Source organism: Gekko japonicus, unplaced genomic scaffold (genome assembly GCF_001447785.1).
Source record: "Gekko japonicus isolate JY-2015 unplaced genomic scaffold, Gekko_japonicus_V1.1 scaffold755, whole genome shotgun sequence".
Lineage (NCBI taxonomy): Eukaryota > Metazoa > Chordata > Lepidosauria > Squamata > Gekkonidae > Gekko > Gekko japonicus.
Window position 1 is genome coordinate 473,785 of NW_015174865.1, and position 13,175 is coordinate 486,959.

The following is a 13,175-nucleotide window of genomic DNA, read 5'->3' on the forward strand; positions in this document are numbered from 1 at the left end:
AGAGTTGGACTATAAGGAAGGTCGAGGGCCGAAGAATAGATTATTTCGAATTATGGTGCTGGAGAAGACTCTTAAAGAGTCCCTTGGACTGCAAGGAGATCAAATCAGTCAATCCTAAAAGAAATCAACCCTGACTGTTCCCTGGAAGGCCAGATAATGAAACTGAAACTCAAATACTTTGGCCACCCAATGAGAAGGTAGAACTCACTGGAGAAGATCCTGATGCTGGGAAAGATTGAAGGTCAAAGAAGACGGGGACAGAAAAGGATGAGATGGTTAGACAGTGTCATCGATGCAACGAACATGAAGTTGAGCAAACTTCAGAGGACGGCGGAAGACCAGAAGGCCTGGCGGGATCTGGTCCATGGGGTCACGGAGAGTCGGACTCGACTGTGTGACTGAACAACATCCTCTGCTGCCAACAGGAACAGCTCCCTGCCCTCCTCTGAGTGACAGCCCTTCAAATACTTAAAGAGAGCCATCTTGTCTCCCCCTCCCCCCCGGCATCCTTTTCTCCAGACTGAACATTCCTTTCCTCGTGGGGCTGGGTCTCCAGGTCCCTGTTCATCTTCGTCAGTTTCTTCTGCACCAGCTCCATTCTGTCCACGTCTATGTAATCATTAAGTCCAGAGTGTAAGATTACCCAGCTGTGCCACTAGCTGATGCATCATTGGTGGCTGCTTGAGACGGGGCCTTTTCTTTGGTGGCCCCAAATGGTGGCAGGCCTGTTCTTCCCTTGGAGCTCATGATGTGTTTTTATCAGTTTATGCTTCTCTTGCTGCCTGATATGGTTACCTATGCTGCAAGTTTGCTATTGGTCAATAGCTCCACTCTACAGGCTTAGCATACAAGAGGCATGCCCAGAAGAACCGGGACCCATGACAAAATGGGTGATGATGGTTCTTAACTGCTGTAGCTATCAAGTGCCAGGAGATAGCATTGGTCAAGCAGCTTTGGAGGTAGGTTTGCCAGGTCTGGATTGGAAAACACCTGGAGGCTTTGGGGGTGGAGCCAGGAGAGGGTGGAGTTTGGGGACGGGACGGGCCTCAGCATGGCACAAGGCCACACAGTCCCCCCTTCAAAGCAGCCATTTTCTCCAAGGGAGCTGATCTCTGTCAGCTGGAGAGCAGTTGTAAAAGCGGGAGATCCCCAGGCCCCACCTGGAGGCTGGCAACCCTATTTGGAGGAGGGGGTGGATGGGAGTTTGAGTCTTCAGAAGTCCGCGTGCACATGACAGCTTATACCCAGAATAAAACCTTGTTGGTCTTAAAGGTGCCACTGGACTCAAATTTTGTTAAACAACTTGTGTGTGAGTGACCATAGAGGAAGAGGTAGACAGACTTTGCTAAGCTTGTTGGTACTTGGTGGGTTTAGGATCTTCCTCCGATGTAGGATAGGTGATTTGCTACCCTGGAGGAGTATTACTAGGCTTCTCTCAATGTACATTTGAGAATAAAACAAACTTCAAAAATACCTTAAGTCCTGACATATCCCGTAAAGGCAACCAAACCTGGGTAGGCAGTCGTTCCTGGGATTCTCGCTCCTTGGAGAACTAATAGAAAAGAGCAAGAGTCCAGCAGCACCTTAAAGACTAACAAAATTTGTGGCAGGGTGTGAGCTTTCGCACATGCACATGCAAACTTATACCCAGAATAAAACTTGGTTGGTCTTAAAGGTGCCTCTGGACTCGAACTTTGTCCGTTGAGATTTGTGAGCCATTTGGGGAACTGCCAGTTGAGAGCACAGGAAGAAAACGTTCCCCATAAATAAATAGTTCCAGTAACAGATTGCTTTGTCAGTTCTGCAGACACGCTCTTTGTTTTTCTCCTCCTTTTATTCTGCCTTGCTCTCTCCTCTGCATCTTGTCAAGTTTGAGAAAGTCGCGATCACTCCTTCTGTGAGTGTCAAGCTCTGGCATCTCTATTGGCCTACTGTATTCCTTTTACAGGGCTATTTTTGGGCAGGAACGCACAGGAACGGAGTTCTGGCTGGCTCCCAAGTTGGCCCCGCCCAGCAGGAACTCATTAGCATAACAGGCCACACCCAACAGCAGGAACCCATTAGGATTGGCTACATTCGGGGTGTGTGGCCTAACATGCAAAGGAGTTCCTGCTACAAAAAAAGGCCTTGGGTTTTGACAACAAACAAGGTAAAGAGAATAAGAAGCAAAAGATGGCCACACTTCTGGTAACATGGGGGTGTGGCCTAATATGCCAATGAGCTGTGCTGTCAGGGGTGTGGCCTAATATGCCAATGAGCTGTGCTGTCAGGGGTGTGGCCTAGTATGCTAATGAGTTTCTGCTGTTGGGTGTGGCCTATTGTGCTAATGAGTTCCTGCTGGGCTTTATCTACAAAAAAGCCTTGCTTTTAGACATATATTATTCTTTAGCCTTTTGCTTTTTGCCTTGCCTTATCACTGTAGCTCTGCCCTCGCTTGCCATGTACATTCCTGGGGGAGGGTGTTGCTAGAACATTTAGGGAGCATCGCTTGGTAATCGTCTGAAGTGGGCCCCAAGATAGCGTTCTCATGAGACTGTCCTTGGTGAAGTCTTTTGCCTGGCTGGGTTAGATAGGGCGACCACATATCTGTCCGGGTTGCTATAGAAACGCACGACGTTGGTGTGAATGGAATTTTGGGGATTCATCTATAGGTTGCCTTTTCCCGCCTTTGCAAATTAGTCCTAACAAAGAGTTTGAGCCCACGGCATCTCACATCTCTAATAAAGCATTTCACTGCCAAAGTGTGTGTGGAGAGTGATTTGACTGGGAACCGGACACCCACCCACTGCAGAACAACCCATTCGTAAGGCATGTCCTCCCTGGTGTAGACCCCCAGGGTCAAAACATGCTTTCCCCCTAAAAGAGGCCTTGCTTCATAAAACTACTCTTGAAAATGATGAAAGGAGTTAGCTACAATATTCCAAGAAGCAGCAATCTAGAATGATATGCCTGGAAAATCTCCCTGGTGCACTCGTGTGAGTACTGAAAACAACAGGTCCTCAGGTGCTGTTTTTGTTCTTGGCCAGTTCTCGAGCGTGGTCAGTGGAGTCAGCATACGACGTCTTGAGTTTTTCTGTGTGTCGTTTCCTCATTTGGGTGCCCACATTGTGTTGCTTCCCCCCACCCCGTTCTGCTCATGTTTTGCTCCCTCTGGTGGTCGCTTTGATATTTCATCGTCGTATCACAGCTTTATTGACAAGCTTGGAAACAAACCAGAGATACAGCGATAAAATATCAACGTGACCACTAGAGGGAGCAAAACAGGTGCGGGAAAAGGGGGAGAACCCTGACATAGTATGGGCACACAAGCGGCAAAAATAACACCTACAGGAAAAAACCTTGCTGGAGATTGCAACATTTGATTTACCAGACTTGTCACACACACATACACCAGGGGGGGCGGGGCGGAAATAAGCCTTACGTTTCTTTTATTGCGGCAACGACACGATCCTGACACAGTCATGGTATTCCAACAAGGCCCAGTTATTCCCCCCAGCCTCCCTCTTATCGGCCAGACCCAACAGCTCATAGCAGCAGCTTCCACTGGTTATTGTATGGCCTTCTTGGCAGACTCCAGGGCAGTATTGAAAGCTTGCCCGATGCGCTCCGTCAACTGCTCGTTGAGAATACGCTCTTGTAGCTGCTGGAAGAAGGCCCTGCAATTTTAAACAATATTTAGAACACAAGAAGAGCCTCGCAGAACCTGGTCCCACAGTCCCTGGTTACAGAGTGATAGACAGATGGCAGTGAGATACTCTCGGAAAACGAGGCACCACAAGTGCTGGTGCCCAGAGGGAGAGGCTGAGAGTGAGCCAGAGAGTCCCTGGTTTGAATCATACTGCGACAATGCCATTCACACGTTGCAAAGTCCATAAGGACTTTTGATCAGAGATGCTTTGGGAGTCCCCGGCTTTCCAGGTGAGCGTGGGCCCAATCCAGATAGGCCTTGAGATCGCTCTGCACCCTGCTTTCCCCAGGCTCCACACCCAAATCTTCAGGAATTCCCCAACCCACGATTGGGAACCCTAGACAAGATGCTGGAATTCCATGACTGGAGCTTCCTGTTAGGGGTGCCAACCTCCAGGTGGGGCCTGGGGACCCCCCCCCCCAGAATTACAGCTCATCTCCAGGATACAGAGATCAGTTCCCCTGGAAAAAATGGATGCTTTGGAGGGGGGACTGGACTCTGTGGCATTGTTAGCTCACTGAGGTCACTGTGCACCCAAGGCTCCATCCCCAAACCTCCAGGAACAGGGCTTTTTTCTTCTGGGGGAATGCACCGGAATGGAGTTCCAGAACCTCTTCGACAAAATTCTTTTAAGAGTGTTTAAAAGTCCGTGAGTTTTCAGTACACAGATTGAAAACTTCATTTCCCTCCTGAGAGTTCCAGCACCTCTTTTTTTTTTTAAAGCCCCATCCAGGAATTTCCCAAGCTGTATATCGCAACCAGTGCTCCCTCTAAGCTGAGTTAGTGTGAGCTAGCTCAGTTTTTTAGCCTCCGGCTCACACGTTTTTGGCTTAGCTCAGGAAGGAGGGCTCCAGAGCAGACTCATTTACGCAGCAGCCAAATCGCTCGCTCACAACTTTAATGCCAGGAGCTCACAAAGTAGGAGTTTTGCTCACAGGACTCGACAGCTTAGAGGGAACATTGCTGGCCACCCTAACCCCCTCTATCCCCTGCTGGTGGCCACGGGGACCTGCAACTCTACTTCCAGGTTTTTAAAAACATAAAGCATAAATCTGATTAGGATCGGGACGGAGGCACAAGTGAAGGGGAGGGGGGCACATCCGGTAAACCTTCCCTTGCACCATTTCCCCAGTTTTTAATCTGTGGTATATTGGATGCTGTTTCCTGCCTTCAGAGGTTAGTCTGGTGGTTCTCAGAGGCAGGGCCTCCTCTGTGGTGGTGCCTCGATTCGGGAATTCTCTCCTTATGGATGTTCGGCCCACACTGTCATTATTACCTTTTCTAGATGCCAAGCTAGGGCTATGCCATTTGCCCAGGCTTTGTGAGCCAGTTTGGTGTAGTGGTTAAGTGTGTGGACTCTAGTCTGGGAGAACCGGGTTTGATTCCCCACTCCTCCACTTGCACCTGGCTGGACGACCTTGGGAAGGCCGCAGTTCTGATAAGAGCTGTTCTTGAAAAAGAGCAGTTTCTGTCAGAGCTCTCTCAGCCCCACCTACCTCACAGGGTGTCTGTTGTGGGGAGGGGAAGGGAAAGGAGTTTGTAAGCCACCCTGAGACACCTTTGGGTAGTGAAGGGTGGGGTATAAATCCAATCTCTTCTTCTTCTTATAATGGCAATTAATAGAAACCAGCTTTAAAACAAAAGTTTGAGGCCAGTGGCGCCTTTAAGACCAATAAAGTTTAATTCTGGATATAAGCTTTTGTGTGCGTGCACACGAGAACTTATACTCAGAATTAAACTTAAAGGTCTAAACACTGAAACAATCACACCGAGGAAAGTATAGAATATATACATAAATATATCAAATTAATATATTATTATTATTATTATATTTGAAGTTTCATGTAGTGTTAATTAAACAAAACGTAAGATAATATAAATCCAACTGGATATATTTTTATAAAACTATCACTTGCATAAAGAGTTTCAAGCAAGAAAACGTACATATATCAGCAAAACACCTCAAAAAGTACCCCGTGGGTTTGTAGAACAATGCTGAAGACTTGAAACGTGCGATGTGACAGCGAAGGAAGCTAATGCAGTCTTAAGATGCATTAACAGAAGGATTGTGTCCAGATCACGGGAGGTGGTAGTTCCGCTCTATTCTGCTATGGCCAGGCCTCACCTGGAGTACTGTGTCCAGCTTTGGGCACCACATTTTAGGAAGGATGTTGACAAGCTCGAGCGTGTCCAGAGGAGGGCAACCAGACTGGTGAGAGGGTGGAATCCAAGTCTTATGAGGAAAGGCTGAAAGAGTTGGGTATGTTTAGCCTGGGAAGGAGAAGGCTTAGAGGGGACATAAATGCAGTCTTCAAATATTTGAAGGGCTGTCACGTAGAAGATGGAGCAGATTTATTTTCCCTTGCTCCGGATTGCAAGACTAGATCTAATGGGTGGAAATTACAAGGGAGTCGTTACCGGCTAAATATTAGGAGAAACTTCCTAACTGTAAGAGCGAGCAGTGAAACAAACTGCCTGGGGAGGTGGTGGATGCTCCTTCGCTGGACGTTTTTAAGCGGAGGTTGGACGACCATCTTTCGGGTATGTTGTAGGGCTATCATTCGGCTATGCTCCTGCAGAGTGCAGGGGGTTGGACTAGATGACCAACAAGGTCCTTTCCAACTCGAACATTCTATGATTCTATGAAATGCAAAACAACTGCAAGTAATACGAGAACCGGTATAATCTTGTTTCTGATGCCTTCCTCAGGTTTTACAGCAACAAAATATAGCATTAAAATACAGATGTAAATACAATTCTATTGTTGTTTTCAATTAAATGACGTAGAATGAGTAAAGTCTAATTGTTTTCACAGAATACTGGATGTACCAGAGGGAATCTCCATTCAAAAGTTTCCAATGTGGTGCGCAGCCTATCAGGGTTCACAGCTGGCTTGATTCTCAGAAACGAGATTATACCAGTTCTCGTAGCCTTGCGGTTGTTTTGTGTTTCAAAATGTCTTCATTGTTGTTCTACAACCCCACGAGGTACTTTGTAAAGTGTTTTGCTGATATATGGTACATTTACTTGCTCGAAACTCTTATGTAATTGATTGTTTTATAAAAACATATCCAGTTGGATTTATATATTAAAGTAAAGGTAAAGGTTCCCTTGCTCGAAAGCCAGTCGAATCCGACTCTAGGGTTGCGGTGCTCATCTCCGTTTCAAAGCCGAAGAGCCAGCGCTGTCCGAAGACGTTTCCGTGTTGTTTAATTAACATTGCATGAAATGTCAAATATAAGGTGGTACAATATATATCGGGTTAGGGTTTGAGATTTATTTATATATAAGTATATATATTCTTTGAGATTGATTTATGTATAAGTATTCTGTACTTTACACGGTGTTCTTGTTTCAGTATTTAAACTTTCACACCGTGGTCCTTTTGTTTTTGGTTAAACCACCAGGTGGTGGCTGGAGATTGCCTGCTGTTACAACTGATCTCCAGGTGACAGAGATCAGTTTACCTGGAGAAAATTCGGAAGAAGAAGAGATTGGATTTATACCCCGCCCTTCACTACCCAAAGGAGTCTCAGAGCGGCTTACAAACTCCTTTCCCTCCCCCTCCTCACAACAGACATCCTGTGAGGTAAAAGAAGAAGAAGAAGAGATTGGATTTATAACCCCCCTTCACTACCCAAAGGAGTCTCAGAATGGCTTACAAACTCCTTCCCCTTCCTACAACAGACACCCTGGGAGGTAGGTGGGGCTGAGACGGCTCTTTTGAGAACTGCTCCTGAGAGAACAGCTCTGAAAGAACTTGTGACTGGCCCAAGGTCACACCAGCAGCTGCATGTGGAGGAGTGGGGAATCGAACCTGGTTCTCCCAGATTCGAGACAGCGCACTTAACCACGACACCAAACTGGCTATGGGGTTATACCCCACTGAAGTCCCTCCCCTCCACAAACCCCACCGCTTCAGGCTCCACCCCCCAAATCTCCAGGTATTTCCCAACCTGGAGCTGACAGCCCTATCCTCCCCCTCCCGAGTTTCGAAACCTACTGTGTCCTGGTGGCATAGTCATTGAGGGCTTCCCGTTGGAAGTACTCTGCTAATTTCGGGAAGTACTGAGAGATGAACGGTGCAACCTCAGTGGGCGCCTCCGGAGCCTGGCCTTCCGCTTCCCGTTTCACCACGGCACCTGCGGAACAGCCGAGAAACTCATGAGTCAGGCTGCTGCCCTACTGAGGCTAACTGGTGTGGTTAGTCCCGTCACCGTTAGTCAGCAGAGGGCTTAAATAAAAGCTACAAACGCAGCAGCGTCACTTTACCGGGTCCCCCAGCTGACAAAGCTACACAGAGCCGCGTTGCAAGTTTAGACGAGGAAACACTCCTCTCTTGATCTGAGAGGTACGCTTAAGGATAGGAAAGAGTAGCGACATGATAGCGTTGGTGAACCTAAACTAGCGAAAAGGATGGAGGCGGATGGCGAGAGCCTCATCTGCCTCATGGTGCCAAGAGAGGGCAGCGTGTCCCCCTCTCTTGGTGTGTGCGGGAATTCAGGGGTCATTTCCTGCAGGAGCGCACAGGAGCTCCGGCAGTAAAGAGCCCAGGGGGCGGGCACATGCAACAAGCCCCGCCCCCTGCTCCCAGCAGCCCTCAGTCAGAGCAAGAAACAGCCAGGTAAGTTGCAGAGCCCCCCCCCCCACCCAATAGCTAGCAATCCAAAACAGTCCAGTGGAGCCTGAGTGGTGGGTGTTGCCTTCTGACATACTTCCGGTGATGTCAGGGGGTGTGGCATATGCAAATAAGTTATGCTAATGAGTTATGCTAATGAGCTCCTGCACCTCTTTTTCTATGAAATGACCCCTGGCGGGAATAGAGCACGTCTTCATCTGCATGTGAGTGAGAGAGAAGGAGGAAGGGGAAACGGTCCCCGAGGACACAGTCTGCATGTCAACGGGGACAGTGGCAGAAGAGTAAATCCAGGAAGGAAACACCGGTGTGTCTATCTAGCGATCTAGCCTCTCTTGCCACTCAGTCTGGAGGTCCGAGACAGGCGACATCGCGCCTGGAACTTCCAACACAACCTTTAGGGGGTGGCTGGAGATGTCCCGGGTTTACAGCTGTTCTCCAGGCAGGAGAGATCAGTTCCCCAGGAGAAAATGGTCGCTTTGGAAGGTGGGTGCTGTGGCATTCTACACCCACTGAAGTCCCTCCCCTCCCCAATCCCTGCCCTCCTCAGGCTCTACCCCAAAGCCTCCAGGTATTTCCCAACCCTGGCATCCCTTACTTGTGAGTAAAGGCAGGGGTCATTTCCTGCAGGAGTGCACAGGAGCAGAGCCCAGGGGGCGGGCACATGCAACAAGCCCCACCCCCTGCTCCCAGCAGCCCCCAGTCAGAGCAAGAAGCAGCCAGGTAAGTTGCAGAGCCCCCCGGTCCAAAACAGTCCAGTGGCACCTTTAAGACCAAGTTTATTCAGGTACAAGCTCTCCCTCCTCTGCGAGGACAGATCTGCACATTCCCCCCCCCCAATAGCTAGCAACCCAAAACAGTCCAGTGGAGCCTGAGTGGTGGGTGTTGCCTTCTGACACACTTCCGGTGATGTTAGGTGGTGTGGCCTATGCAAATGAGTTATGCTAATGAGCTCCTGCACCTTTTTTCCTACAAAATGACCCCTGAGTAAAGGCTACCATCCGAATGGATGAATAGTCTACCTTTGAACGGAATAATAATTTAAGCTGCCTTGCCCGGGTTATGTGGCGTACAGGCAAATAAAGAAAGAGGAGCGGTCCGTGGGCCTACCTCGCTGTGTCGTTACATTGGCAGAAGCCGGGTTTGACAGCAGTGAGGGCAGTGACCTCTGCACAGACTCAGAGGCACTCTTTTATTTCCACCTCCCAAAGCTGAGTTCTGGCCTTTCTCTGCCTTTCTCTATCAAAGTCAATATTGTCTACCATTGGCCGTGGTCCTCTCTGGGCACAGAATGGCACAGGAGCACATGAAGCTGCCGTGGTCGATCAAGGTCAGTCTCGTCTACTTTGACCAGCAGCCAGAGGTATCTCAAATCACCTAATATCCCAAACAAATTTTTTTTATCTGGAGGTGCTGGGGATTGAACCTGGGACCTTCTGCATGCCGAGCAGCTGTTCTACCGCTGATTGGCAGCGGTTGTCCAGGGTCTTAGGCAGAGGTCTTTCACATAACCCCACTATCCAGTCCTTTTAACTGGAGATGCCTGTGTGATTTATTCATCGAATAAAATCTATACCCTGCCTTTCTGCCCTCAAAAGGAACGCCAAGGCAGCACGAAGCTTGAACCCGAGACCTTCTGAATGCCAAGCAGATGTTCTGCCACAGGGCCCCCACAAAACACACACACACACACACAAAAACCCAACACTTCAAACTGTTCATGTACATTTTATGTAAGCTGGCCTTGGCTGGGAGGGTAGGGTAGAAATTTAAGAAAATAAATAAAAAATAAAAATCCCTCACACATATTAAAGTCCCAGGTAGAAAAGGATAGCCCAGGATAGCTCGATCTCATCAGATCTCGGAAGCTAAGCAAGGCTGATGTTGGCTGGTATTTGGATGGGAGACCCCCAAGGAATACCAGGGCTGTGATGCGGAGCCAGGCGACGGCAAACCACCCCTGTTCGTCTCTTGCCTTGAAAACCCAGCGGGGTTACCATCAGTCAACTGCGACTGGACGGCATTTCCCACCACCCGAGAGGGGTTGCAACAGTGTCCCCGTGTCCATTGACTTTTAAAAAAATGATTAACCGACTCACACCGGACAACAAACACGTCTCTGTTTGCACATCCCCTGGTTCGAGTGACGCCAGTCTCCCACCTGGATTTCTGGGGGAGTGGCTCACCTCCCTAACCGGAGACCAGGGTTCCATAGCCTGATGTTTGTTCAGAAGCAAGCCCTGCTGAGCTCAGGGAAAACTGACTCCCCCGTAAGCATGTTTTCACTCTACGGCTCTGGTCTTGCACAAGAGCCATCCTGCCGGATCAGACCAAAGGTCCGTCTGGTAATCCAGCAGTGTCTTACATTCTGCAGGGGCCAACCGGAATGTCCCCAAGAAGCCCACAAGGAAAGCGGGGAGGAGGCAAGCGGCTAGAGGTGCTGACTACAGATTGGTTCATTATGCATTGTGTAAAGACATAGATTCTCCCACCACCCCCAGTCCCTGAATCTGTGGCCAATCGATTCCGTCAGAGGGACCTTGAGCGATGCTCCCTCTAAACTGTGGAGTCTTGTGAGCAAAAATTCTACTTTGTGAGCTCCTGGCATTAAAGTTGTGAGCGAGTGATTTGGCTACTGCATAAAATAATTTGCTTTGGAGCCCTCCTTCCTGAGCTAAAACAAGAATGTGTGAGCTGGAGGCTAAAAAACTGTGAACTAGTTCATACTAACTCAGCTTAGAGGGAACATTGACCTTGAGTCCCAGTCTTTTGGGAGTGGGGACGAAAATTCCACGTGCTTTCTCCATACCTGGCATAATTTTTTATAATACTTCAGCATGTCCTAGCCCCTGTCTTTCTAATTTTTTTAGAAGAAGAGGAGATTGGATTTATACCCTGCCCTTCACTACCCAAAGGAGTCTCAGAGCGGCTCACAAACTCCTTCCCCTTCCCCTCCCCACAACAGACACCCTGGGAGGTAGGTGGAGGCTGAGAGAGCTCTGACAGAAACTGCTCTTTTTCAAGAACACCTGTGCCAGAATCAAGAAACCCCAATCTCTTTTAGCCTTGATCATTTTGGTTGCTCTTCTCTGCACTTTCCCAAATACTGCAGTATCCTTTTGGAGATGAGCAAAACTCAAGTCCAATAGATCAGCCAGATCTTCCAGGATATAAACTTTCATACAGTCAAGTGAGCTTCAACTCATAAAGCTTTTCTTTCTGGCTGTCAAATCACATCTCCTAGGGTTGCCAGGTTCCTCCTGGCCCCCGGCGGAGATCAGTGGGGTAGGGTTGCCAGATCCAGGTTGGGAAACTCCTGGAGATTTGGGGGGTGGAGCCTGGGGACGACAGGGACCTCAGTGGGGCACAATGCCATAGAGTCCACCCTCCAAAGCTTCATTTTCTTCAAGGGAATTGATCTCCATAGTCTGGAGATGAGCTGTAATTCCAGGGGATCCCCAGGTCCCACCTGGAGGCTGGCATCCCTGCATCTGACTTAAGGCAACCCTATGGGGTTTTCAAGGCAAGAGAACTTCAAAGGCGGTAGCCAAATGGACCCCTTGCCTGGTGTACCAGCACCCAAAGGTGAACACAGCCAGTGAGATTCCAGCAGTAGACACAGCTCTATTGCAATAAATGGTTCCACCTTGGCACCAAAACCAAAGGACTCAGTAAGGCATCAGCATCTACTTTTTATACAGTGTCGCAAACAACTTTTAAACATGTGCAGATGTCTTTAGATTACATCGGTTATACTTCCTTCATTTCTATATAAGTACATAACATTTCACATACCTGACGAATCAATATTTTCCCTCTACCCAGGGGTCATGTCGTAGAAAAAGAGGTGCAGGAGCTCATTAGCATAACTTATTTGCATATGCCACACCCCGACATCACTGGAAGTGTGTCAGAAGGCAACACCCATGCTTAGGCTCCACTGGACTGTTTTGGATTGCTAGTTATTGGGGGAATATGCAGATCTGTCCTCGCAGAGGAGGGAGAGCTCGTACCTGAATAAAACTTGGTCTTAAAGGTGCCACTGGACTGTTTTGGGCTGGGGGGGCAGGGGGGGCTCTGCAGCTTACCTGACTGCTTCTTGCTCTGACTGAGAGCTGCTGGGATCAGGGGGTGGGGCTTGTTGCATGTGCCCGCCCCCTGGGCTCTACTGCCGGAGCTCCGCTCCTCTGCGCTCCCGCAGGAAATGACCCCTGCCTCTACCCCTTTTTCCCTTCTGTATCCCATCCTCGGGGTTGCCATAAATCAGGTGTGGCTTGACGACAAAAACAACAACAACAACAAGGCCACTCGATAGAACTAGACAAGGGCATTGTGATGCTGTCTGTGTTACTTTCCACCCCTTTCCTAATGAATCCCTTTCCATGTCCTTTGCCACTGTGAAGAAGAGAGCAGGGGCAGGTTTACTATGAAACTAATGAAGCTTAAGCTTCTGGGCCCTAATCCTGGAGGGGTCCTGAATCCATTTGTTAGTATTTTTTTAATGAGTGAATTTTTCAACAAAATGGATGGCATTTTTTAAAAAGGTTTGTTATCAAAATAAGGCTATTTTAGTGACAGAATCATAAGCCAATGGGTTGAAGCACTTCACATTGACCTCAGAATATGCTCTAGTGCCCGTTTCACATGGCCTCAAAATGTCCCTGTAATTGGTCAGATTTCAAAATTTCCTCCGGGGCTTGTAGCACCCGAACCCCCAGCTATGCGCAAGTGACTTTGACATGTGAGATAACCCAGTAAAAGCAATTTTAATCAGAATCTAAGATGTCGTGGTTAATTTTTTTTTTTTACATTGTGGTGATCTGCCATGGAACAACCCCATTGAAGAAGACA